At 29.9% G+C, this 12274-nt stretch overlaps 1 long non-coding RNA gene across 1 annotated transcript; it reads right to left on the bottom strand.

Annotated features, from left to right (window-relative positions):
• Positions 1-4174: 4174 nt before the first annotated feature.
• Positions 4175-4870, bottom strand: LOC127902603 (uncharacterized). Its single transcript, XR_008055021.1, has 2 exons — positions 4730-4870; positions 4175-4548 (listed from the first exon to the last, which is right to left on the bottom strand). It is a non-coding gene; the product is annotated as an uncharacterized LOC127902603 (long non-coding RNA).
• Positions 4871-12274: the final 7404 nt, after the last annotated feature.

Raw genomic sequence — 12274 nt, forward strand, 5'->3', positions numbered from 1 at the left:
GATGCATATGATAATTCTAGAATTATTAAAAGAATTTTTCGAAAAACATTTGAGATTAGTAAAAAAATGTTGCTTTATAATTCTCATCTTCATTTATTTTTAGGAAAGTTAAAGTCAAAGTAGAACCGTCCATTTATTGTAAAAAGTGTGTATCCATATGGAGCCGTAGAAATTGAGACTCCAAAGAATGATGTCACATTTAAAGTTAATGGTCAAAGATTGAAATCATATCTGAAATAGTAACCACGTGAAGTAGACACCGAAATTAATTTGAGTGACCCATCAAATCTTAATTAAGCGTTTTATTTTAATTTTTTTGTCATTTTGGTTTACTGTTATTTTGCCATTTGTTGATTTTTTTTCCTTTCTATTTCTTGATTGGAGCGCATTACGTTGTTTTTATTTGACAATTGTGTTTTATTTCACCATTTTTTATATTTATTATGTATACCTCCATGAGAAGAATCCTCTTCGAACATCTTAGAGAACTTTTACGTGTAAAATTTCACCTAAGAAGTTTGCTATGAGTTTGAGTTCTACAACCACCAAAGCTAGTATTCCATGTTGAAGATATAGAAAGACAACTAAGAGAAATAGAGGATGGTATTTATGAACTCTAATTAGAACTTAAGGTAAATTTGATAAAAGGACGAAGGTGAGTTACATGTTTGATTATATTCATTGTGTGTTTTAATGTTGTTTTGTTTGCCTTCACTTTTGACTTGATTTTGCAGACTTGATTCGTTTATTTGATATGTTTTGATTCACTGTCCTGTATAAATGGTGGATAACAGTACTCTGTGACCTTTTAAGTTGGTATTTTCAGTTTCCCACAATAATTGAAACCCCAAAGTCAAGCATGGAAGAAATACAATATAAATTGCATAAGCGTTTTCCTTCTCTCCCTCAAAATACTCTTAAGAAGATTTACAAAGCTCATTGTGAACGACTGCATTTGATAAAAGTCTGACTAGCAAGTGAGTTTTCTTATCTATTTGTTTCTTATATGCCTGATTTTGGTAAAAGCACATTCGCTAAAAAAAAAAAGAACTAAGTGGCTTGGCTCTAAATGTCCTAACTGTGTAAGACTTGCTTGCAACAAACCACATTGTAAAACTTTAAGAATGGTTTCTGTAAGTCGTGAATATAAAATCAAATTCTTTAAGGATGGCATGAGTAAAGAATCGTTGAATGATATCTTACAATCTTTTGAGACGCATCCGAGTGGATATGTTCAACATGAAATTCATAATTTATGGAAGTTGTTCCAAAAGAAAGGTGAACATTTTAGTCTTGGAAATCTAACTCTAAAAGACCATGTTTGCCAGTTTATAAGAAAACTGGATATGAAGCCTATCCTTAACCCATAGAGGGCGTTCAGGCTCTTACTGGACGTAAAATCAGAGGAAGATGTGAGCTACAAACACAATTACCAATAAATAACCTTTTATTTTATTGCTATTTTATCTTTTGCATTATTATTATTTTTGTGTGATTTTATGTCTAATCATTGTTTGCTTTTTCTTTTTTCTATTTGCTATTTACTTTTTCTGTTTAATTTTAAATTATTAAGCCAAATGCTTCACCTGTCATTTGACAAATACACCACCCCATTTACAAATGTGTATCATTGTGTCTGTCACCAAGATCCTTGAATAGGAGCTCATTTTCAAGCACTCACAAATTATTTCTTTTTAGAATTGTTCCAATAGCAGCAACTTCAAACATACAACTTAAGAACATTTGTGTGTTTTCTAAATTTCGCTATGAAAAGTATAAGGAGTTCGTTCAGGCAGCCATAGATCTTGGCCATGCTATAACAGAGAGAAAACTACATCTTGTATATGGAGGAGGTGAGCGAGGGTTATCAAATCTTGTCTCTAAAGCTGCTTTCTTTCGATGAAGCCAAGTGCTTGGCATTATTTCAAAAGCCTTAAAACCTTTAGGATGTCTACCAAGCCCACCAACTGGAGAAAAGTTAGTTGTCTTAGGTATACAAAAGAGAATATCTAAAATGTTAAATCATGCTGAAACTTTCATTTTCTTACCAGAAGATCTTGCAACTTTAAAAGCGCTAATTACATTTGCTTCTTAGGCCCATTTGAATATCCATCAAAGACCCATCGATTAATAACTTTTATGGTGGCTTAATAGTATTTCTTAATCATTCAATTAAAAATTATTTCATTTCACCCTCAACGAAAAAACTCTTTATTTGTGCTCATACTGCTTACGAGTTACTTGATCTTTTGCAAGCTTACAAACCAGAGCCAAATTCCATAACTTTGGCGTTGGATTGGGCAACTGATGACGATGCCGGTAACTCTCATAAAAAGTATAAATTAGATTTAATTCTCCGTTTGTAAATATTTTCTAGCAGTGGCCAGGTGATGTTTTTTAAACTCTACTCATTTCTTCTAAGACATTGAGGACAATGTCTCCTTCAGGTTGGGGGGAGAGAATAGTTGAACAATTGTGGAATGTCTCAATCCTGGTGATGTTTTTACTAATTTTTGTTGTAAAGACTAACTTTGGATAAAATTTGAGTCAAAGATGGCAAAATATAAAATGTAATATCTCTAGAAACATATCTTCTTAATTTTAAATTTTATGTTTTCAAAAAAAAATTGTAACTTCTTTTTCTTTTAATCATCTCCTTTAAGTTTTTGCAATCAGTCCTAACTTCTTTGCTAATTTAATTTTTTCGTGTTTTCTTTAACTTAAAAAAAAAAGAGTTTTTTTCTTTTTTGGTGTGATCTTTTAACATTGGATAACATGATGATTTTCAAATTTTGCTATTTGTATTATCTTTGGCCTTGAGTTATGTTACACCATGTTTTCTCCTTTGCATGTTGAAATATATATTGAGAAATTTGATGAGTGAAATTGATTAAGCCATTTGGAGGAATGTACATTTCATAATAAGTTCAAGTGAGTTTTTGAGTCTATTATCCTTGGAGAGTAATCTTGTTTGCCTATACAGCTTTACAATTTATTATACAAGATCTCTATATTTTCTTGTTTATCAAAAAAAATAAAAAAAAAGATTTGCAACCGCATCTGAAAGTCCATTGAACTAGTGGAGATGAAAGATTATTTAGAACACTAAAAGATGACAAAATGCTATCTTTGATTTATTTGAGTCTTTCTAGCCAATCCTATTATAAAGTATCCATATTTAACCCCTTTGAGCCTATATATATAAACTTTTTCTTTGGTAACTTATCATCTTGTCCCACTCCAATGTGAAGTATCACCTTACATTTTATGTTTTCCACCACCCAATTATATTTGAAAATAGGGATGATGATTATTCTTGATAAAGCTATATATATATATATATATATATATATATATATATATATATATAATAATAATAATAATAATAATAATAATAATAATAATAATAATAATAAGCAAAAAAAAAGCACCTTGTAATCTCCAAAAAAGTCCCATATTTTTCAAACGTATATTTTTTTCCCTATTATCCTTTCTTTGTTAGCATGTTCCTAGCCTACGTTATGTCCTAAAGGAGATTCTGACTCTTCAAGTAATTTGAGAAATGCCTTAGTTTTATCATTTGGACCCTTATTAAGTTCGTTCTCTAGAGAAGGATTACTAGGTAAACAACCTAAATTTGGAAAACACATTGTATCATATATCATCCCAATCATATCATCATCAACACTTGAATCATAGCTAACTTCCATTTCTTGGTTAGATTCCACAGAAGTACTAAGTTCACTATGCATTTTCCATTTTTTATACTTCGACCAAAAGCCATGCACTATAATATGCTCTTCTACTGCCTCTTTCACAACAATAAATCCTAGTGTCATTAACAACATTCTTAAATGCAAAATCTAAGAATGTCTTAACCTCGTCAATAAATGGTTTGGATGTCCTATCTGGCAAATCAATCCAACTCTTGTCCATTTTTACTAACTTTCAATGCACAATAAAATAAGTCAATTTACATTAATTCTTCACATATATTAAGTCAAGATATTTTTTCTTCTTTTTTTTCTTCAATGCACAACATTTTTTCTTTATATAATCTTCAATTTAGTCAATCTAATATATCCAATTCAGAATTTAGTAAGCAAATAGAATCACTCACAAAAGCTAATCAAACAAAATTCAACTACCAACATCACACTAGATAAACAACAGCTCAATAAAACAACTCATCTAATTCAAAATTCGGTGGGCAAGTAGAATTAGTCACAGAAGCTACTTAAATATACAATCACAAAAGCTACTCAAATAGAATTCAACAACCAAAATTCACTCTAAATATACTACAGCTCAGCAATCCAATCGTAGACAAATAAAATCATTCACATAAATTACTTAAACATAAAATTTACTCTAGATAAGCTAACAATCATCGATGAAAATAGAGCTAGATCTAGCCGAAATATCATCAATGCATGAACTTAAAATACAACAGTAATTAGAAAGCAAAGGAAAATAACGAGGATAAATTAAAAAAAATATTAGTTAAGTTCTCTCACCTGTGTGGTGTAAATGAAGAAGCAATGGATCCTGTAGCAAATGAGAACAAAAAGAGGATGTGAATTAGGCACCAATTTTTTTTCTTTATTAAATTGTAAGAATCAATTCGGCTTGGGTCTTTACAATTCCAACAATAAGCTTTTTCACATTTCAAAAATAAAAAACTAAATCTAGAAAGAAGGAGAAATAAATTTGAATTGAAAAAACTTACAAAAAAAAAGGCAAGAACCAGAGAAAGCACAAGCCACGGAGAGCCCGCTCTGTAGAGAAAGCATCAATTCATCTTATTTGGAGCTCACTTTGGAGATAAAAACCAATTCATCTTCGTAACAGCTCAGCCTGCTCTGTCTTCATAAAATAAATTGGAATTTGATTTTATTTGTTTTGAGAAATGAGGTAAAATGTGTTTTTCAAACAAAGAGTAAAGTTATAAGTGGACTGAGCTTTTGGTATAACGAAGAATAAAGGTAGCACAAAAATTAATAAGCTTTTTGAATTTGGGCTCAGTTTTGTTTAACCCAATAAAGTCATAAGTGGGCTGTGTAAGTGACAATTGCGACGGCTTATTTTGCAGTCGCAAGAGCTGTCGCGAAAGACACTTTCTTTTGTAGTGAATTATGCATTAACTATTATTTGAATCATTATTATTGGGTATAAAATACAATTTCTTTTAATATTTTTGTAGGTGTGTCAATGACGTAAAATTAATTTGAAAACGTTTTTTGTGGTGGTCAAATTTTAGAGTGGAATTCTTTTATTATCAACTACTTTGAAAATGGGATGATGATTTTCTAGTAGTGGTACTTGCTACCAAATTTTTTATTGATTAAATATTTTTGTTTTTTTTATAAAATTTGATACTTGGTGCTTGTGGATTTTTTTTTAAAGACGTTTGAATATTAAAATATCATTTTGTAAGAGATGAACTACTTTGTTTTGTAAGAGCTGAGTTTTATCGTTAGTTATAAAATTTTTAAAGTACAATATAAATGTCTAAACATAAGTCACTTGTGAATTACAATAGTGAGATATGATGCAGTTGCTACCGTTAAAAAATGAGGAAAACAATTTAATAAGATAGGCATAAAAATGAAAAGTAACAAAAGAGAGAATGTATTATGAAGAGAGAATATGAGGACCCACCGCATTAATTTATTAGTTTTTAAAATTAAAAAAAAGTCATGTTATCTTTAATCTCAATACTTGATTAGTTCTAATTTAATGATCATAATATTGTGTTTAAATTTGTATTTGAAAGCGTTTCTCTTGAATATAGTGCATCTATGTTTTATTTAGATTTGACATGTAATTATATGAACTGATATGTGTTCAATATTTAATTAATTCTAATTTGATGATCATAATATTATGCTTAACGGGTAATGTTTAGGGACCTCCCTTAAAGTTTGGTGTATTGACAGTTTGGTAGAAAATATTTGCATAATTACAAGACCTCCCCTGACGTCAGTATTTCGTTAGGTGGACCTTTAGTTGACTGCTGAAAATCTAAAAATACCCTTCTTACCAAAATTTTTCTTTATTCACATGATGAACTGTTGGGTAATAGAATTCGTGGCAAAATCACAAATTACGTAAGAAGATAAAAATATCCATTGGATAAAAATAATTGAAATTGCTTAATAAAAATTTTGATATTGCATAATAATAATAAAAAAATTGAAATAATGTGCCGGCGTTGCTGCATCCTGCATGCATATTATTGTTGTGATTTTATTATTACTAACTACTTCATAACCGGTACATGCCACAAGAGCCAAAGCTACCAAAAGAAATGATTTTCACATTGTAAACTTGACGGTACATGCGTTGGCACCGAGCATAAAAACCTTCTGATACTGATATTTGCTCCATCTATATTTAAACGTAGATCAAGTAACTATTAAATTAGGTTTTACGTCTCGAAAATCCCACTCTATAGTTGATATCTTTGAGTTTTGTTGGTGCATCAAATTTAGATCTAGAGCATCTTCTTTGTGAAACCCGAAGCACTTAAATTAATGGACTTATTGGAGTTGCTTATTCTTCTTTTGGAATGTTGCATGCAGATAGATTACAGACTTTGAGATAAGAAATACAATAAACAATGCCTCTTACATATATACATATGATTGAACTTAAGATTATGACACACTTATTTGAAAATTAGAATCAAACAGGGAAAATAGCAAGTCAATATTTTTTTAATCTGGAAAAGGGGAAATTTTCAGAGTTCATCACATGCCAAATTCATAGTCTTGTATCCACTGTTTTCCAGTTTGAATAATAAATAGAACCCTTAGAAAAAAAACATAGAGAACACCTCACATGGGAGCAAAAACTGTGTGTAAACCAATATACCTAACTTGCCTATGATTATAATCACATTATTTGGCAAATACAATATTACCTTCTCCAAAAAATTAAAAAACAAAAATACAACATTACCAAATTATTGAAGGTATTACAACAGCAAGGCAAAAGAACACCAAAGGCATGCACAAACCGAAAATCGCACACAACTCAAACTAAGTGTCATGATCCCAAACTGAACAATTACATAAACTACTGTGGGCTCTCTGAAAGATTATCACATTATAAGTAAACCGAAACCCATCTTTGATGAACTACATCTAGTACTTATAAAGCTCTTAAATTATTAGGCAATAGCTCTTATCAGTCATTACCTAGCAGCTTTTTTCAACTCAACACTAACAACCCCAAAGAGAAACAACATCCGGCAACATATTCATTAATTAAAACAAACCCATTGTTATTTTTAACAAAAAAAAAACAATATCATATAAGCCACTGATTCAAGCATGTAAGCTGTGTTTTCGAAGACTGACCTCTTTTGTGATCTAATTCTAGTCGTGGCAGACACTAGATGCTGGCGATACTTGCTTTGTGGAAGCTTTGGACTACCGAATGCCATCATCTTGTACATTAGATGAAAATGAATCAATGATTTCAAAAATTATTTGTGAGTTGCAAACACTTTTTCTCCAGGGATGGTGGCTTTTGTTCAAGTGTTAGGTGTGTTTAATTACCAAAAGGAGTACACTTTGTGAAAAAAATCATTTTCTATCGTCTATTGGATAATGATTGTGGCTGGGTAATAGTGTGTTTAAGTCTTTATTTCGCAAACATCGAAGCATGTTTTGTTTGAATTTTGATCTTATTTAAATTTTAAATCAACTTTTATATGTTTTCCCTTTTATATTGATGTCATACGTACTTTTATACTAACGTCAAGAGAGATCCTCGTAATTATGTGAATATTTTCTATCAGATTGTCAATACACTAAACCTCAGGGGAGGTCTCTAAAAATTACCTTATGTTTAAATTTATATTTAAAAGCGTGTTTCTTGAATGTATCATACATTTATGTTTCACTTAGATCTTCCATGTAGTCATATCAGTTGATATATGTTCAATACTTTTTGATAACTAACTAGCTATTCAGTTAAAGTAACGAAGCTCCCAATAAATATGGTTTTGTTCCAAGTTAAAGTACGTCCATTGAGTTTACAATCCATTCAAATTCGACAATCCTTAATATTTTTGTAATTATTTAATAAAGTTGATCCACCTATGCATTGGATCTATTGTAGTCATGGCAATATAAATGTGTGTGCGTGTGTGTCTATACATATGTGTATGTGTGTGTGTGTGTGCGTGCGCCTATCTGTCTGTCTGTCTCTCTCTCTCTGTCTCTCTTTATACACACACACACACACACACACACACACACATATAGTGATTCTTCAATTAAAGTAAGGAATAAGTTAAAAGATAAGAAAAATACACACTTCAATGATAGTATACTTTACAATGTTGTATACTGAAATATGTGTTGATGCCGAAATCCGATTGAGTCGGTTAGCGAATTGATACCAGACTCCTACATCAGCATTAAATTTATTTGGTGGAGAATCGGTTGGGTAATCGTCTAGATGTCCTGCAACCACTGGCGATTAACCTACGAATACCTGAAATCATAGAAGATAGTCAGAGGCGTCGGAAGTTTTTACGGCGTGAACCCTCTGACGCTCAAGTCAGTTTCTGGGCCTTTGCCAAAAAACTTGTGCCACCACTCATATGGCTTAATAAACATGGCCTTAAAAACCAAAAGCTTTTTGAGTCCTTTGCAGAAAAATGAAATAGAGTGTAAAAGAAAGGATTTTCCATGAGAGGAAAAGAGAGCCAAAAGACCCCCCTGCAGGAGAGAGAAAAAAAAATAATCCCCCCTAGCTAACTCCTCACTCCCCTCTTTCCCTCTTTGTTCTCTCCCACTTTCAGAAGTTAAGGATGAGATAAAAGTAATGCCCCCACTCTCCTTTTTTTCCTCCTTTTTTCGTTACCAAACACCAGTCCCCTAGTTTCTAGTATTGAGAGTTTTAACGAATCAAGACTGGAAACTATATAAATTTTAAAGTGACCTCGAGGTGGTTGCCATAAATCGGCTCGGGATTGCTAAAATTAACCTTGCCATTAACAAAAAAGTTTCAAGTTTTAAACTTTTACATGCCTTTAAATATACCATTTTCCTACTCACATAATCATGTAAAGCAGGTTTTATAAGTTCAGGTATTTATCTCACCTGAAGTAGGGTTTAAGACTTAGTCATTTATTTGCTTTAGAACATTTTTCGCTCATATAACTCTTGCTCGCGTAATCTTAGTCGGGCAAGAGCAGGCAAACTTTGACTTCGTCTCACTGCGAGGAGGTTTGGAGACTGTAAGCCTTTTACTTGTAGTACCTTTTTTTTTCTGCTCGCCTTCACATGGTCGAGCAAATTCTGGCAAGCTTGACTTATTGTCTCGCCATCGTGCAGGTTTTGAGACTTTGAAGCCTTTTGCGTGCCTAAGAAACTTTCTTGGGATTTTTTTATCTCTGCTCGCCTTCACATGGTCGAGCAGATTCTGGCGAGCTTGGCTTCTTGTCTCGTCATCGAGGAGACTTTGAGACTTTGAGACTTTGGAGCCTTTACTTACCTTAGAAACTTTTATTTATTTTTTTTATTTTTGAAATTCTCATTGTTTGCTCGCATAACTTGTAAATTGACATTAAGTTTGAAATGAAACAAAAAATGTGTAAATCACACATAAAATTAGTAAATTCATGAAAAAATTGGTAAAATAATGATGGAGTTATAAATTAGAAGAAAAAAGAGTAAACAAAACAAATACTTAGAAAAATGACAGAAATGTTGTAAATTGACATTAAATGTAATATGAAACAAAATATTTGTAAACTATACATAAAATTTGTAAATTGATGGAAAAATGAGTAAATTAATGTTGGAGTTGTAAATTTCAAGAACAACTTATAAACAAAAGAAAACTTAGAAAAATGACACAGTACTTGTAAATTGACATTAAGTGTGAAATGAAACACAAAATGTGTAAATCACACATAAAATTAGTAATTTTATGGAAAAAAAGGGCATATCGGTTGAAGTAGATTCATCTTTTTGATCAATCAAAACCCCTTCCCAAACCGTACAAGCTTCTTCCAAAGCATACGGCTTTCTGGATGTAGATGATGATATCTATACAGATGGATCTTATATATATCATATAATGAAGTACCACAATATCATATAATGAAGTACCACATGAGTGGATATATAGGAATCCAAATCTGCCGAATCACTCATGTTATGATCTTCTACATCCTAGGTCTTCCCGTTCCGTCATCTGGCTTATATTGGAGTTGTAAATTAGAAGAAAATGACATAAAACTTGTAAATTGACATTAGATGTGAAATAAAACAAAAACTTTGTAAATTACATATAAAACTAGTAAATTGATGGAAAAGGCAGTAAATTAATGTTGCAGTTGTAAATTGTAAGAATAACTTGTAAACAAAACAAAACTTGGAAAAATGACACAGTATTTGTAAATTTACATTAAGTGTGAAATTAAACAAAAAATGTGTAAATCACACACAAAACGAGTAATTTTATGAAAAAATGGCTAAATTAATAATGAAGTTTTAAATTAGAAGAAAAAGTGTAAACAAAACAGAAAATCAGAAAAATGACATAAAATATGTAAATTGACATTAACTGTGAAATAAAAAAAAAACTTTGTAAACCACACATAAAACTAGTAAATTATTAGAAAACGGGGTAAATTAATATTGGAATTGTAAATTGCAAGAAGAACTTGTAAACAACACAAAAATATAGAAAAATGACACAGAACTTGTAAATTGACATTAAGTTTGAAATGAAACAAAAAAATGTGTAAATCACATATAAAACTAGTAAATTCATGGAAAAATGAGGTAAATAAATGATGCAGTTGTAAATATGAAGAAAAAAGTATAAAACAAAAAAATCAGTGAAATGACATAAAACTTATAAATTAACATTAAATGTGAGATGAAACAAAAATTTTGTAAACCACATAAAACTAGTAAATTGATGGAAAATTGGGTAAATTAATATTGGAGTTGTAAATTGAAAGAAAAACTTGTAAACAAAACAAAAACATAGAAAAATAACACATACATTGTAAATTGACATTAAATTTGAAATGAAACAAAATATGTGTAAATCACACATAAAACTATAAATTTATGAAAAAGATGGTAAATTAATAATACAGTTGTAAATTAGAAGAAAAAAGTGTAAACAAAAAAAAACTTTAAAAAATAACTAAAAACTTATAAATTGACATTAAGTGTAAAATGAAAAAAAAAACTTTGTAAACCACACATAAAACTAGTAAATGGATGGAAAAAAAAAGTAAATTAATGTTGGAGTTGTAAATTGAAACAAGAATTTGTAAATAAAACAAAAACATAAAAAAAATGACACAGAACTTGTAAATTGACATTAACTTTGAAATAAAATAAAAAATGTGTAAATCACATATAAAAATAGTAAATTCATGGAGAAAATGGGTAAATTAATGATGAAGTTGTAAATTAGAAGAAAAAAGTGTAAACAAAACAAAAACTTAGTAAAATGGCAGAAAACTTGTAAATTGTCATTAAGTGTTAAATGAAATAAACACTTTGTAAACCACACATAAACCTAATGAATTGATGGAAAAAGAAAGTTAATTAATGTTAGAGTTGTAAATTACAAGAATAACTTGTAAACAAAACAAAACTTAGATAAATGACACAGTACTTGTAAATTGACATTAAGTATGAAGTGAAAAAAAAATGTGTAAATCACACATAAAGTTTTACTTCATGGAAAAAATGGTAAATTAATGATAAAATTGTAGATTAAAAGAAAAAAATGTAAACAAAACAAAATAATAGGAAAATGACATAAAACTTGTAAATTGACATTAAGGGTGAAATAAAAAATGTGTAAACCACACATAAAACTAGTCAATTGATGGAAAAAATTATAAATTATTGTTGAAGTTGTAAATTGCAAGAAAAACTTGTAAACAAAACAAAAACATAGAAAAATGACACAGAACTTGTAAATTGACATTAAGTTTGAAATGAAACAAAAAATGTGTAAATCACAGATAAAACTAGTAAATTCACAGAAAATGGGGTAAATAAATTATGCCTAATTAGTGTTAAAAATTGTATGTTTATTAAGGGATAAAAATGTTATTTTGTTTTATTAGTGTAATTTATATTTGTAATTGTGTAATATATTGTGAATTTCTAATTATTTTTCTAAATATTTGATTTTGTGTATTTTTGTGTGTTTATTAGATAAAAATAATAATTTCATGCAATTTGAGGCTTCGAACAAATGTATGGATGTCAAATTT

Source organism: Citrus sinensis, chromosome 1 (genome assembly GCF_022201045.2).
Source record: "Citrus sinensis cultivar Valencia sweet orange chromosome 1, DVS_A1.0, whole genome shotgun sequence".
Classification (NCBI taxonomy): Eukaryota; Viridiplantae; Streptophyta; class Magnoliopsida; order Sapindales; family Rutaceae; genus Citrus; species Citrus sinensis.